Consider the following 15,626-nt stretch of genomic DNA (forward strand, 5'->3'; position numbering starts at 1 on the left):
AGCTAGAGATAATTAATTCTACTTGCTCCCCATTTGCCTGGGACTACAGGTGAGATAACAGCTGTAAAACACCCAGAATTTCCCTGAGTAGGGGTAGGGCGGCAGGGGGGCGCAAAATACCCAGATTCATCACTAGTATCCTGGTACAGAGGCTTTTACCTGGGGACATTGCAGCCCAGGTAGACCTGACTCCTACACGGTTAAGTACACCCTTGGGGCGCCCTGCGGGCTCAGTCAGCAGAGCGCGACACTCTTGATCTCAGGGTTGTGAATCGGGCCTAGAGCTTACTTGAAAAAAAAAAAGAAATATACCCTTAATGGCCATAGCTTGAGGGGCTTTGCAAGGCTTTCTGGTCCAGACACATCTCCGTCATGGGCTTGCCTCAAAGCCTAAAATTGTCTCCAGTTCCTTTTTTTTTTTTTAAGATTTTATTTATTTATTCATTCATTCGACAGAGATAGAGACAGCCAGCGAGAGAGGGAACACAAGCAGGGGGAGTGGGAGAGGAAGAAGCAGGCTCATAGCGGAGGAGCCTGATGTGGGGCTCGATCCCAGAATGCCGGGATCACGCCCTGAGCCGAAGGCAGACGCTTAACCGCTGTGCCACCCAGGCGCCCCTGTCTCCAGTTCTTGCAGGAGTTCTCAGGTGGTTACCCTGTCTGCAGCCAGACTGTTTGCAGATCCTGACTGTGCTCATGAGCGGAGTCTTGGAGAAGTTACATAATCTGGGCACCTCAGCTTGCTCATCTGTAGAAGTGAGACTATGAAAGTACCCTCCTGATAGAGTGTATGAGAGTTGCATGAAATAATGTGTAAAGGGTTAGCAAAGTGCCGGGTACACTTGAACACTCAGTAACCGGCAATGATGGTGGGTTTGACGAGAGAAGGTATCCATTAGTGATTTCGTATTTATTAATGCAGGAATACTCAATTTTTACACATTTTACAGTAAATATTATTAAGGATACAAAACTGTTGAAAAAGTATTATAGTGAGCACCTTTATATACATCATTTAGACTCAATAATTATTTTATTCATGATTGCCATTTTTGCTGTTATTTGTGGGTTTTGTACAGTTTCTTTGCTGTTGCGTGCACATATATTTTTTCCCTCAGTCATTTGAAAATTGCAAACGTCGTGACCTTCACTCCTACATACTTCAGCATGTAGGTCCTCCGAATGAAGAGACTCTCCGACATAACCCCGATACCATTACTACATCTAGAACAAATGACAATGATCTTTAAATATTACCTAATACTAAGTCAATAGTCACACCTTTTCTGTTGTTCCCCAAATGTCTTTTAGAGTTTTTTTTTTTCTTTTCTAACTAGGAACCAATCATAGCTCATGCATGCATTGTGTTTCGTTATGTCTCTTTCAATCTAGAATAACCTCCCCTTCATTCCTTTTTTAGGGACACCGACTTTTCAAGAGGCCAGCCTGTCTTATATAATGTCCCACATTCTGGATTCGTCTTATTGTTTGCTTGTAGTGCTATGTTCAGTGAACATTTTGAAAAGGGAGGAAAAAAACCTGGAGCTTGAACTGGAGTCCCCAGGCTGTCCCAAGGACACATAGCCCTATTGCCCATAGGAAATGAGGGAGGAAACAAAATAACAAGGCACACTCATTTTTTTTTTTTGAAACTTGACACCTGTTAAACACTAACTCCCTATTCACCACTTTTCACAGTCCCTAGAGACCAGCATTCTACTTTCTGTCTGCATGAATTTCACTAAGTAAGAACATCATCTAAGAGGAATCATATAATATTTGTCCTTTCATGACTGGCTTATTTCACTTAGCATAATGTCTTCATTATGGAAATAATGACATGCTGTAACGTGTCAAAATTCCCTTCCTCTTCACAGCTACAGATTATCCCATTGTATGTACGGATACAGCACACTTCGCTTATCCATTCATCTGTTGATGGACACTCAGGTTGCTTCCGTCTTTTGGCTATTGAGTAATGCTGCTATGAGCATGGGCGCACGCATACCCGTTCACACCCCTGCAAAGCACACTCATTTCCACCTTGTCTTGGGGCTAGCCCTCATGTGGCTTCTAATAACTGGTAACTTTAGAAATCATGTTTTGAATCCAGTTTTCCTTTCTATTGTTCCCTCCCTGTTACTAGAGTCTAACGTAAAATGACTTTTGCAGTTTCGTCATTGTCTGGAGCTTATAACCATCTACACCAATAGGAGAAATCTGGACATCACTCAGAGCAAATATTTCTGTACTGCTCACTGTGGCAAGTATGTTGATTCTAATATCAAGGCGTGAGAAGCTGGAAGGTCCGAGCTTTTAAAGCCACTAAATGTAAAAGGCCAGAGATGCCCTTTTAAATCACTGTAATGACTTTTTAATCTGTTAGACTCCCCTACTTCCCTTTTTAAGGGTATTTATTCCAAGTCTCCAAATGAACATGGGTGATTTATATCTAGCGACCCATAAACTATGAGAGGAAGCAAAGCAGAGTGGAATGAATGCTCTGAACTGGATGATCAGGAGATGGGACCCAGTGTCTGAGCCCTATTGATATCCACGCAACCCGGCACGGAGCCTCAATCGTACTTTAAGTGCCTCAGTTTTCTCATCTGCCAAATGGGAGGTTGGCTTACAGCTCTCACCTGCTATGGTTGCCTGAGCTACATTTTATTTATTTGCAGAAATCAATAAGAGGGAGCCGGGCGCAGGGAAGGGAAATCTCTGAAGTTGAGTCCTAGCTTCTCCACAAATGAGTTGGGGGATCTGCCGTAGATCTCTTCATTTGATAGGCCTAACCTTTCTCACTTGCAAAACAGGGATAATGACTATTGCAGAGCAGGGGTGAAGATTACAACTAGCGGAGGAGAGTGACAGGGCTTTGTATTTTTAAGGTACTGTCAGGTCACGTAGGCATGGCTGTATGGAGGATTTTAAGCCATCAAGAATGCTGCAAATGCAAGGCATTACTATAGAGTAAAGGACACTGTTCTCAGCGACTCGCTTCTACTCCTACAAGCTCACGGTATGTTACACTCAGTACAGATTATGATTCCTGCCGCCCCCCTGTGCCCAGGAATCCATTCTTCGTCAGCCCTGGGTATTTCCTTCAGCCGCCCTGGATGCTGTGGCAGAGCCTCCCCCGTCCTTACTTTATAAACTCCCAACAGATGTTTGAAAATGCTTTCTTTGTTTTGCTCTGGAACTTGTTGCAGCGTATCTTGTTTCCACAGTCCCCAGCCTGCCCATGGAGCTTTGGTTCTGCCAGTTGCAATGACTCCGAAGCTCTTTGTCAATTCTTTTTAGTCCCAGAACACTTGATTGGCTAGTTGGGTTGCGTGTCTCTTTAACCACTGAAGAGCAGGTTCCCAGGCTTTGCTGTGTTTTACGGTCTGCAATTTAATTATGATTGTTTCAACAAGTGTTCCTCACCAGAGCTTCAAATAGGCCTTATCAACGTTCGTTCATGCTTCACTTTACAACCACCCGATCCTCTCTTCTAAGGAACTCCTTGTGTTTCCAGTTCAAAGGGAGACTATTTGAGAAAAAGAATACAGGAATAGATGGGTTCAGAATTGAGCGAATGGCTCAATGGATTGCACACTGGTTTAGAGTTAAGGATGGTAGGCCGGGCTAAATAATTAGTAGGCATAAGAATCGCCTGGAATTCATAATAAAAATGCAGATTTCTGGACTCTGACCCCAGAGGTCCTCTGATTGAGGATTTCTGGGGTGGTCATTTTAAAGGTGCTCCCCGGTGATTCTGATGCAGGGGTTCCACATTTTAGAAACCTGGTGGAGAGAGAGCACCATTCCCCTACTATTTTAAGCAAGTTGACTCTAGATAAACTGCAAACTTGCCAAGCTCTGTCTCCCTGCTCATAAATGGCCCTGAAAACAGTAACTGCCCTCCCAGCCCCACAGGTTTGAAATGGGTGTAAAATAAGATATTGGACCCAAACCATTTTGAGGATAAAGAGCTCACACCAGTGCAAGGCAGTCTCCTCCCTCTCAGCATTCCCTTGCCCCAACAGAGCAGACTCCAGCTGGCAGGATCCTGCCTCCACGCCATTAGGCCCTTGCACGGATGCACTCAAAGGGAGGGAAGCCCCCGACCTGCCTTTGTCTACTCGATTCAGCCTGGCTCAGCTAGGTTTATGCCCTTCCTGACAGAGTGCTGTAAGGCCCCCATACATTTCTGTCTGAAATCTGGCCAAAAAGGCATCTGGGATGACCCTCCTATAGGCCCAAGTCCTCCTTGAAATCTAGGTACATCTGTATCACTAATGATCCCATTACCCTATTTTCTACCATATCACATCAGTCCTGGGCCACACAGGTCTTCTCCCCACCAAGGCCTGCCCCCGAGGTTATGCGGTCCACACCCACCCCTTGTGTTTTGGCCGTGTTCCCAGGTACAGTATATACCTTTTGAAGTTTAGAGTGACCAACTTCACATTAATCTTTTCTTCTTCCCTCTCTTCTAATCCTTTTGGCAAGTACCTTTCCAGGGTATTCTACCCTTTTCGGCCATACTCAGCTTGGAATAAAGTAATGGGAGTATCATTTCCAGTTAAAGCACTCCACCCTGCTCTTTCTGATAGATGGGGCAGGGCAGCGTACCTACAGGCCCTCAGCCACTGTGGTTTTGTTAAATATCCAGCATGTTCTGAGCATTTGCAGGTACCCTGGCTGCCTACAGAGCCAAGAGGGGCATGACTCCTGAAGCCAAATTCTTCCCCCTTGCTCGCTCTCTCTCATTACCTCACTCGTCCATTCAAGAGATGGTCATTGAGCACCCAGTATGTGCCACGCATCGGAGAGACAGCGTAAGATAGACAATATTCCTGCTCTTCGGAAGTTTCTGTTCTAATGGACTTTATGTTCTAACATTCTTGGAGTAAATATGAGCAAGAACATTGAAGGCAGTGGTAAACATGACGACAGTGCCCCACTGTAATGTTTACGCAGGGCAGTTGGGGCTGGAGAATTGCTACTAGCGACAAGGTAGTCAGGAAGGGCATCTCTGAGGAATTGATATTTGGAGAGAGACTCGAACGAACTGGCCTTAGAAAGAGTTATCCCCCAGATGGTTTTCTGTGATATTTTGCAGAGAAAAGAAATGCTTAGCAAGTCTTTTGCTTATGGTGACATTATAAAGATTACTGCTAGTATACACTGAGCCAGAGTGAGAATTCAGGATATGACCTGCCACAACTGTGTGCCCCTTTGCAAAGGAGCACCCTGTCAGTGGTGGCAGACAAGCCGAGGGAGCCCTCCGAGTGGACTCCTGAAAAGGCCTGCTTCATCCAGTTAAATTACGCAGTTTAGTAAAGTATTAAGCTTTTAGAGCCCTGGGAGAGGCTCCTACCCTTCAAAATACTCTGGACTTTCCAACTACATCCTGGACACTGGAAGTCTTTCTAACGAGTTGTTCATTCTAGAGCCAGTGAAAAGGCCTCCTTGCAGTGCCTTTTGGAGAAGGAGCAGACTGGCCCTGCCTACACACTAGGGTTCTAAAGAGGATACAGGGGCGACTGGGTGGCGCAGTCGTTAAGCATCTGCCTTCTGCTCATTGCATGATCCTGGAGTTCCGGGATCGAGTCCCACATCGCGCTCCTCCGCTAGGAGCCTGCTTCTTCCTCTCCCACTCCCCCTGCTTGTGTTCCCTCTCTCTCGCTGGCTGTCTCTCTGTCACATAAATAAATAAAACCTTTAAAAAAAAAAAAGAAAGAGGATACAGCCGCTTTCTGTGGGGGAAGAGGGAGAGGAAGAAGCAAGTGCTGGAGAAAGATAGAAAAGTTGGGGGAAAGGGGAGAGCTGAAGGAAGGGGAAATCGAAGGAAGGAAGGTGTCCTTGAGCAATTTATTGGAAGAACTGCCACTTGTCTAGACTTCTCCAGAGCTTGAGGAATTCGGACACACCTGGAGTTGGTCAGAGGGGTTGGCTATGGCTGCTGTCTGTTCCTTCTCCTGCCTCTGTCCTGAGGACTTGTTCCTACATTTCAGAAGTTGGATTTCCCCATGGGAGGAAGCTGTGTGTGTCCGAGACCATTTGCCTCAGAGGAAGCGTAAAGGGAAGGTCCGAATAATTAATGGATGAGGATGGTAGGAAAGTGACATCTCATTAAGCAAATGATTTTTCATCTTTAAGAACAAGCCTAGTGGGTAAGAAATCCTTAATGGGATGAGACTTCCATTAGAATGTGACCACCGGCACCTGTCAATCCCGTAGGATGGCTGTGTGAGGTCTAACAAAACAAGAGATGGGGTCAGGTAGGGTAGGGGTGGGAATGTAGACGGGTCCTTCCAGCACTGAGCAAGCTACCCTCATATTACCCCAGGTCCCAGTTGGCAGGGTGGAAAGAATAGGGAAAAGGGATGGGAAAAAAAAGTCCTAAAGAGTTTTGTGGACTAATTCAATGACTATTTAGAATACTAAAGTAACCCGAATAAATCCGAGGTCCTCAGGAGGCTCAGTTTCCCAGAAACCAAATCAAAGAAGGTAATCCCAGAGCCAAGAAGAAATGAAACCTGCGTTCTAATCTTTAGAGCTGCAAATCTCTCAAAGAACGCTAAAGGGAATCTGATTTATAACCCAAAGGACACTTCTTAAATTCCCTTTTCTCTCTTCCTCAATTTGCATGTGACAGAGACTTTTACCACCAAATCCCCCAAATTGTCCTCAATGCCAGGGCCCTGTGTTTATGTCCCCTCTTCATTCACCTCTTCTCTTTCCTCCCACCTCTCCAACCCCATTTCTCTTCACCTCCCAGCTCTGCACAACAAAAGCGTACAAATTGATTTGGAAAAGACAGGATTGTTCCTTAGAGCAGTGCTGTGCGCTGGAAATATAACGTGAGCCACATACATAACTGAAAATTTTCTAGTAGCCATATTTACAAAGGTAAAAAGAAACGAGAAATTAATTTTAATAGTATGTTTAACTCAGTATGCTCCAAATACTATTATTTCAACGTGTAAACAATATACAAATTATTGGGGGAGATTTTTGACATTTTTTTCATACTATGTTTTTGTTTTTTTTGTTTTTTTTTTTAAAGATTTTATTTATTTATTCGACAGAGATAGAGACAGCCAGCGAGAGAGGGAACACAAGCAGGGGGAGTGGGAGAGGAAGAAGCAGGCTCATAGCAGAAGAGCCTGATGTGGGGCTTCGATCCCATAACGCCGGGATCACGCCCTGAGCCGAAGGCAGACGCTTAACCGCTGTGCCACCCAGGCGCCCCCATACTATGTTTTTGAAATCCAGTGTGTATTTTATACTTATGTTTACACTTCATTTAAAAACTATATCAAGTACTTAATAGCCACACGTAGCTAATGGCCATATCGGACAGTACAGCCTTATATGTGAATGGGCAGGGGAAGGGGACAACTGCATGATGTATTTATTTTTTGGTTTTGAAATACTCACACATTTTCAGAAAAGTTGTAAGTACGGTGTATAGAATGTTTTCCCCTGGAACCATTGAGAGTGAATTGTTGATTTGATCCTCTGTCATCCTCCAGACTTTATTGTGTATTTCTACGAACATGGACATAACCTGAAAATCCACAACACAGTCACAAACATCAAGAGTTATGTTACTGTTACCCGATACTTAGATCGCATTCAAGTTTGAACAATTGTCTCGATCATGTTTTCAGTCTCCTTCAGGCTAGAGGAGGTCCTCAGTCTGATGTACACCATCTTGGCACATTGGGAAATAACAGGACACTTATTTCATAATTAATAAGTAGTTAGCGGGGAGTTAATTAAAAACTGCAAATATCCCTTTCCTCATCAAACTTTTAATTTATTCATTATATATTTTGATGCTGAAATTGTCCCCAGTTTAGGCAGTGGGAGTCCCTTCAAGTTGCCTTCTGTGTCCTTTTGACACATGCCCATCATTCTTGAAAGCACTTTCTTGCTTTCCAGCACAACGTATTGTCCAGGTTCATCTTGTACTTTTCCTGCCTTGTGCTGGGGTATCCTCCCTTGGATACTGTGCTCATCCAACACCCATGCCAGGACTCCTTTATTTATCTTCCAACCCTTACAGTAAATTTTGAATTTCAAAAATCATACTTTCAATAACGAAGTGTTCTCTCATTTTCTGAACTTTCTTTCTTCTTCACTTCCTTCTTTTCTTCTTTCCTTTTTTAATAGAATGCTGTTCCTGTTTTGTGGAAGCGAGTTTTCTCTTATCTTCCAGATGACATTCATTCTCCTTCATTTAGTTCTCTCCTTTGCCTTCACTGTTTCTGTTTCTTTCAGGTGTCCTTGTTGGTTTTGACCTCTCTGTCTTTCCTGTTGGGGGCCTTTCTCACACATCTGATGGTTCTGAGGCTCTGTTCCAGTGTAAGAATGAGGCACCAAGTAGCCAACTGGAATTTGGGGTTGGGGACATAGATGCCAGGTAAAATACAGGATGCCCAGTTCAGTTTGGAAGATTTTATTTATTTATTTGACAGAGATAGAGACAGCCAGCGAGAGAGGGAACACAAGCAGGGGGAGTGGGAGAGGAAGAAGCAGGCTCATAGCAGAGGAGCCTGATGTGGGGCTCGATCCTATAACGCTGGGATCACGCCCTGAGCCGAAGGCAGATGCTTAACCGCTGTGCCACCCAGGCGCCCCCAAAATAAATAACTTTTTAATATAAGTATGCCCCAAATATTATATGGGACATATTTATATGAAGGAATTATCTGTTGTTTATCTAAAATTCAAATGTACTTGCACATCCTGCATTTTTATTTGCTAAATCTGGTCACCCTAGCTAGGATCTGAGTCAACTAATAGGACCTCAGTTTTTCTTGGGCTTGTCCATTTTCTCAGAGAAAAATCCTTCAGTTTGCCCTTGCGGCTATGAGCCCACAGCTGACATGCTATAAACCAGGTGTGGGAAGCAGGAAGGTGGGCAGACTATCTTCAGGGCCACCGTCCTGCCTTCTTCAAAGCGTCTGCTGTCCCTTTCCTGAACAGAATCCTGGAGGAGTGGGGGAGGGGGAGGGGAACTAGAAGTGGTCTGAATGGGTTTTATTTCAATGTTCAACCAATCCCTCTGTTTTCAGGCCTGCCCAGAACTCTGACCCGTGTTGGTATCCATTGCCCCCAGCGTCTGAGTCTTTGGGATTCTGTGACTCTAACTGATTTGTTTCTCCAGGTTGTTTAGGTTTCAGCTTCCTCTGAATATCATTTCTTTCTTTCATTTGCTGTGTGTTTGTCTAATACTCCTTTAGTCTTTGTGGGTTTATGTCATTAAAATTTTTTTTTTTTTTTTGCTGAATTTGTTTTGTGAGAATAGAGATAAATGTGAGTGTTCAATCTGCCTTGTGTAACTTGGCAACAGTGATTTTTCCATTTATCTTATTGGTCACTATACCTGGAGAAGAAACTGGTTGTAATGTGTTGCATACTCATACGTCCTGGGAAAAAAGGTATTTGGATAAACCCAGAATTTTTTCTTCTCCCTTTGCTCTCCTGCCCCCAGTGTGAAAGACCAAAGGTGACCCTTACATAGGTTATTTGGCCTTCTAGACTTGGTACTTTGGCATTGTTGGCTCCCCAAGGAGAGCTGGACTGGAGTGCCTATAAATCTTCAATCTTAACCAACTGTGAGTTTTAAACTTAACTGTTCCCTGCAGGTCTGTGGCTTAGAGCAATGAATTTAGATAAGGGCAAGGTATATTGTTGTTTATTGCTTTACAATAAGTGCTGTTTGCTCATGGTAATTGGTTTACAAAAGCTCTTCAGTCACTAATAAATAAACATCCAGGGTCATTTGTTAAGTTGGAAGGTGAGAGGTCCCAAGGCTCAAGAACTGAGAACTCTGGTCTTTGCCTGTTTTCTTGGAAACAACCTCTGAAATGAGCCCAGGGAATTTCAAAAGTAGTCCAATTACTTCCAAAAATGATTTTCTATCAACTCTTGTCATAATTAAACTAGTTGCTACCTGTGGTAAATATTATAGGCAGTAAAATTCGGGCTGCTAATCGCAAGTACTGGCAGTGAATAGCAAGAATAGGGCAGGAGTGCCAACAGCTCTCACTGGACTTGGACCCATTTTACAGATGATGAAATAGGCTCAGAGAGCCTTGTGGCAAGTGAGTGGTGCCAGTGAATTTAAATTCATGTTTTTCAGACACTGACTTGTAGAGAAGGATTTCAGCCCTCTTTGATTTTAAGAATCTGAAAGGGCCTGAGTTCATTCTGGGAAGGCAAAGGGTAAAACCAAAGAACTCTCTGCAAACAGAAATTTCCCATTCTATTTGCCAAACATGGTTTTACACAATGAATCATTTTTCTAGCAGTGGAATTGGGAGGATGGTTGTCAGGAAGGCTTCTGTTTTGGTTGTGATATTGGCCAAACCAAATCAGAAAAAATATATGGTGGCAAGAGGCAAGAATGGGAAATCTCTCTTGGTACAGTCCACAGTTAAAGAACACTCATTTTCTTCTACAGCAGACAAACTCTTCTTGAGGAAAACAAAGAGACCTCTTCCCCCTGACAAAAATAGAAAAGTACTCCCGAGCTTGATGGGACTCAGATCTGGGCCCCTCTGTCCACTCTGGGTAGGGAGGTATTAGAGAGAAACATGAGTTCCTGTGAAGAGTTTCATGGGGCGGGGGTGGGGGGGGAGTATGACTATGTCAGTTACTCTCCAGTAGTCCAGAAGAATCTGACAATGTTGGATTTTTATGTTCATTTTAATTGTTTTGATGTCTTAACCCAGTAATAAATTGTTAATCACTTTTATGCAATAATAAAAGATACATAAAATGGTTAGTGCTACTTCCTGCTCAGGGCCCCTCCCCAGCATGGAGTGTTATTGAGATACATTCTATTCAGGTAAGTTGGCAATTTTATCAGAGCATAGAGGGCACTGACAATTACCCCTCACTCTGCAGCAGATCATTTAAAAAGCCTTTGAGTCCTAATTCGGTTTGGCCACAAGAACATATCTTACAGAGGGAGCAGCTTTGGTGGCCCTGGAGAGTTTGGTCACCAGGTTACATTATTTTGATTGTAAAGAAGACCCATATTCCTGCTTCAGAACTTAGAAGCTGGGGGTCGGTATGTACGGAGATAAGTGATTAATAAATGTGTTAAAATGGGTATAAATAAATGTGGGTATAATAGGTATAATAAAATGTGTTAAATGTGTTATTAAATAATAATAATAAAATAAAATGTGTTAAAAATGGGTATTCTGTGTGAAATCTAAGCTGCATGAGTTTTTAGACCAAGTTCATATAAGAACATTCTTGAATTCTGACTGGTCATTGACTTCCAATTACCAGTGAGCTCAGAGTGTCCATGGAAAGCTATCAGGCACAGACACTGGAAAAACAGCCATTCCCAATTTCTGCCACATGACCCCATAGTACCCTGCTGATGTGTTTGAGTTTTAGTCCCTTGGTTTAAGTGGAGAGGAGAACCCTCTTTCCAAGGTTACCATGTAGAGGAGTCATTGCCAACCTTGCAAGCACATTTCTGAAGTTGTTGCAGAGTCTCAGGGTATTTCCATTCAGCCTGGTATGCCCTTCCCAGCCAGTGCATGCCATCAGGAGTAGCGGTTGTGAAATTAAACGATGGTGGGTGATGTAACTCCAAAAAGGTTGGAAATTCTTGATATAATAATGTCGTAAAGCTAAGAGTAAAGGAAGAAGTGACTTGACTGCATGATGGACTAATATGACCATCTCAGCACATCATTTGGTTGCTGTTGCCAGAGGAGGAGGGAGGAGGAGGAAAAACCAGGGAAATGAGGGGTGGAGGGAAAGCTGCCTCAGTTGTGACAGTTCGACTAGACTATAAATTAAGCTAATTATTAGTATCAGTTGTTACTTATTTAATTCAGTAGCGCCACTCTGTAATTCTACAACTCGTAAGTTGGCACAGCATTTTGTAATGGAGCTGTATGAAAGATCCTATATAAAATTAAATTTACTATTCTTGTTATTATAGTCTAGGCGTCACCTCACCAAGCTGGCATGGTCACAAATTAGGAAGATGAACTGCTAAGGAAGAGGCTGCGAGGAAGCCGATGTTTGGACAAGGGTTAAGGAGGCTGAAATCTGCAATAAAGCCAAAGGTGTGGGTTCTATTTCTGACTTTGTCATCATTTTGACCTTTCAGAATGGAGACGAGATGAAAATGTTTGTCTTGTATCTACCCACCCAAGATGTGATAAAGAACTCTGGGAGACTCTAGGAGAGAAATGGAGACTCCGCTAAAGAACTGCATTAAGTAAATGTCAGGTGCTACAACCCTGGACGGTCTTCCAGCTACAACACTTTGAAAAACTATTTATTTAGGAGACAGAGGACAGAAAACCCTGGAGTTTCAGATTAATATTTCTGCAGTGCACCTCTGTTAGAACACTTGCAGGACTATAAGTAAAAGATGTCCAAGGGAGAGTTAGGCAAATGTCTTTGTGTCTACATGGTGACTCTTCCTTTTTTTTTTTTTTTAAAAGATTTTATTTATTTATTTGACAGAGATAGAGACAGCCAGTGAGAGAGGGAACACGCAGGGGGAGTGGGAGAGGAAGAAGCAGGCTCCCTAGCAGAGGAGCCTGACGTGGGGCTCGAGCCCGTAACGCCGGGATCACGCCCTGAGCCAAAGGCAGACGCTTAACCGCTGTGCCACCCAGGCGCCCCAGTGGTGACTCTTCCTTATAGCATCAACATTTTTCTTAGACTATTCCATGTAAAGAATAATGAAAAAGTATAGTAGTACCTTTACAAACACTTTACAAGGAAGTGTATGTAGAAACACAAGAAAGCAGGATCATATGCACAAAATTCAAGCATTCAATAAATATCTAGTGAGTGCCAACTACCTTATGTGCCAGGCACTGTGCTTAGATCTAAGATCGCATGGTGAGTGATGTAAACTGGGATCCAGTTTCCGCAGAACTTAAAAGCTTCATACTTTCTGGATTTAAGAGAGGGAGGCCTGATCATGTAAAACTTGCTTTTTGTAAGTAGGCTAGACATAAGTAATAAATTAGAAACAATTTATAGTGGTTCGGTATTCAAGCTGTGGAGAGCCAAGTAGGGGTGCTACCCTGAGTTCATCCCAGCCCTCTTCAACCTTATCTCCACCTCTATTCCCACTGGATTTTTGGCAGCTGAAGGATCATCCCTCTGGGGCTCCCCAAGGCTCATTCAGGCAGGTTGGTCAATTTTCCTGCCTTTCTTTGCAGCTATGCACATTCCCCAACTCGGTTCACTGGGGTGTCAAGGAGGGAAACCCTCGGCAGCTACTTCTAAATTTACTGATCCCAATTTTGGAAAGTGTTTCTGAGAGAAAAGGACCCCCAACATCATGAGTTTCCTATCTCGAGGCTCTATCTGCATCTGGAAAATTGGAAGCCATTTAGCTTACTGGCCTGCTTGCCTGTACCATACGGCATGGATAATAATGCGGGGGGTGGGGGGCTGCCTGGTAATGTGGATGACTCAATCCTTATTGATATCCCCTGGGCTCACACAATTGTCCAGGCATCACAGAAAGAGGTGGCACAGTCCTGATAGATTTGTAATCTAAAGTTAACATTTTTTACATTTCAAAGGAGAGCTTAAAAATATGCAGGTTAATTCCACTTACTAAATATTTATTAATTGCCATTAGCTTGGGCCATTAAACACTATCTTTTTAAAGCCCCATCTTTCTTTGCCATTGCTAATGGAGCGTTCTCAATAATAGGCTTTTTCTCTTCCTTTAAAATGTTCTTCTATGGCTCTTCTCCTTAAACTAAACTAAGGAAATATTATCATAGCTGAAATCTTTCCCTATTCAGCTAGAAATGAGCTTTTGACTTAAAACAGATTGCAGGTTAAGCTTTAAAGGGCCATTAATTAGTAATGGTACCACAGGAGCAAGGTGACTGGATGGCTGAAATCGGGCAGAACGGGCCTAATTTTTGCTTCCTGTCCCATGTGACATTTGTCCTTCAGTAGTACATTAAATTACTGGATGAGGTAACTTAGTAGAATTTCAGCCTGGTGCCGGGCACATGGAAAGTTCTCAGTAACTGTTCTCTGCCTTTTCCCTCTCCTATCTACCTCCTTTGTTCTCACTAGTCACCCATGCTGTCCACTGCATTATGAAAACAATGCCACAAACTCCCTCAACCTTTCTCAACTTAGAGCTTATCTCTTTGATATCCCTTGCTCGCAGGACTCTTCTGATAACCTCCCACCACCCCCAGGTTCCCCTGCGGCCCTGTTCTTCCAGTCCACCCACCCTCCACTGTGTATCTTCACCTCTTCCTCTCTGATGTTTCCTGACCTTAGTCAGCTAATGTGCCCTACCGTAAAGTTCCACAAAACTTCTCTCAAACCGTTTCTTCCTAAGTTACTGACTCCTTTCTCCTATCTACTGGACCAAGCTTCTTGAAAGAGTGGTCTATGCTCCCTCTGGTTCCTCATCTAAACTCTCTGCTCTGCTTCTTGCAATCCGGCTTCTGCAGTTACTAAAATTGCTTTCCCAGGGATCAGTAAGAACCTATTTACCAGATGTAGTGACCTCTTCTCATTCCTCTTCCACCTGTTGGTGGCATGTGATGTGTTTATCCACTCTCCTGATTAAAATTTTTCTTGCTGTTTTTATCTCTATCTGCCACTCTTTATCATCTCCCGGGTCAGCACCCATTCTTAGCTGCTTCCGTTTTGCTCTTGATTTGGGGGCACTAAGAATTAGCGAGGGGGCTGTCTAAAAATCCAAACCCAGATGAAATCTCATGAAATATACACCAAGTAAGTCTGATTTCTGATTCCACCCAGAACTCAGACTTAATTGATCTGGGGGTTGGACCCTGACATTTACTCCTCAGCTGATTCTCAAGGACCACTAGGACTAAGAACTCTGTAATACCTACTTTTATCTCCAGTTCTTACATTATTCCTGTTACAATTTTTTTAACTCTTTGCTGAGCTTCTCAGCCTTAATGGTCCATGGAACTTCAATTTTTAGGTGGTCCAAATCAAACTCACGTTCCCAAGTCTAAGAACCTTTTCCTCTATGTTTATAGGGCTACCGTTCTCCCAAGCTGGAGACCTAGAAATCACCCTTAAAAATTCCCTTGGATTTCCCCCCTCAATTCACTTATTTGCCATGCACTATAGATTTTATTGCTGACCACTTTTAAATCCATTCTCACTGCCATCATCCAGTGCCCCATTTTAGGACCTTATTGCAGTAACTCCTTACCTGGCTTCCCGGCCTTCGGTCTTGTTCCTCTGCATTCCATCCTCCACCAGGAGTAGATCTGATTGTATCCACTCAATAACTACTACTGGATTTCTTTTACCCAAGAGTAAAGTCCAAATTCCTTGCTGAGGCCCTCACAATCTAGCCCCAGTTCTCTAAAACTCCTCTCCTCTACCCTAGATTCCCACTCCATGATGTTCCCCATAATGCAGTCATGGTTCCTCAATCATGACATGGGTTCCTCCTTGCCTTTGCTTATATTACTCTCTCTAGGACTGGATTCAACTTGGATTGTCCAAATGAAGAGACTATTTAAGAGGCACAATCAAGGTAAAGGGAAGCCACAAGAGTGTTTAAGACATCCAGACGCTAGCAGAGTGGAAAGCTCTTACCTTCTATA

At 43.3% G+C, this 15,626-nt stretch overlaps 1 long non-coding RNA gene across 1 annotated transcript; it reads right to left on the reverse strand.

Annotated features, from left to right (window-relative positions):
- Positions 1–1,053: 1,053 nt before the first annotated feature.
- Positions 1,054–15,345, reverse strand: LOC117796078. Its single transcript, XR_004620428.1, has 3 exons — positions 15,227–15,345; positions 7,435–7,564; positions 1,054–3,532 (listed from the first exon to the last, which is right to left on the reverse strand). It is a non-coding gene; the product is annotated as an uncharacterized LOC117796078 (long non-coding RNA).
- Positions 15,346–15,626: the final 281 nt, after the last annotated feature.

Source organism: Ailuropoda melanoleuca, chromosome 14 (assembly GCF_002007445.2).
Source record: "Ailuropoda melanoleuca isolate Jingjing chromosome 14, ASM200744v2, whole genome shotgun sequence".
Lineage (NCBI taxonomy): Eukaryota > Metazoa > Chordata > Mammalia > Carnivora > Ursidae > Ailuropoda > Ailuropoda melanoleuca.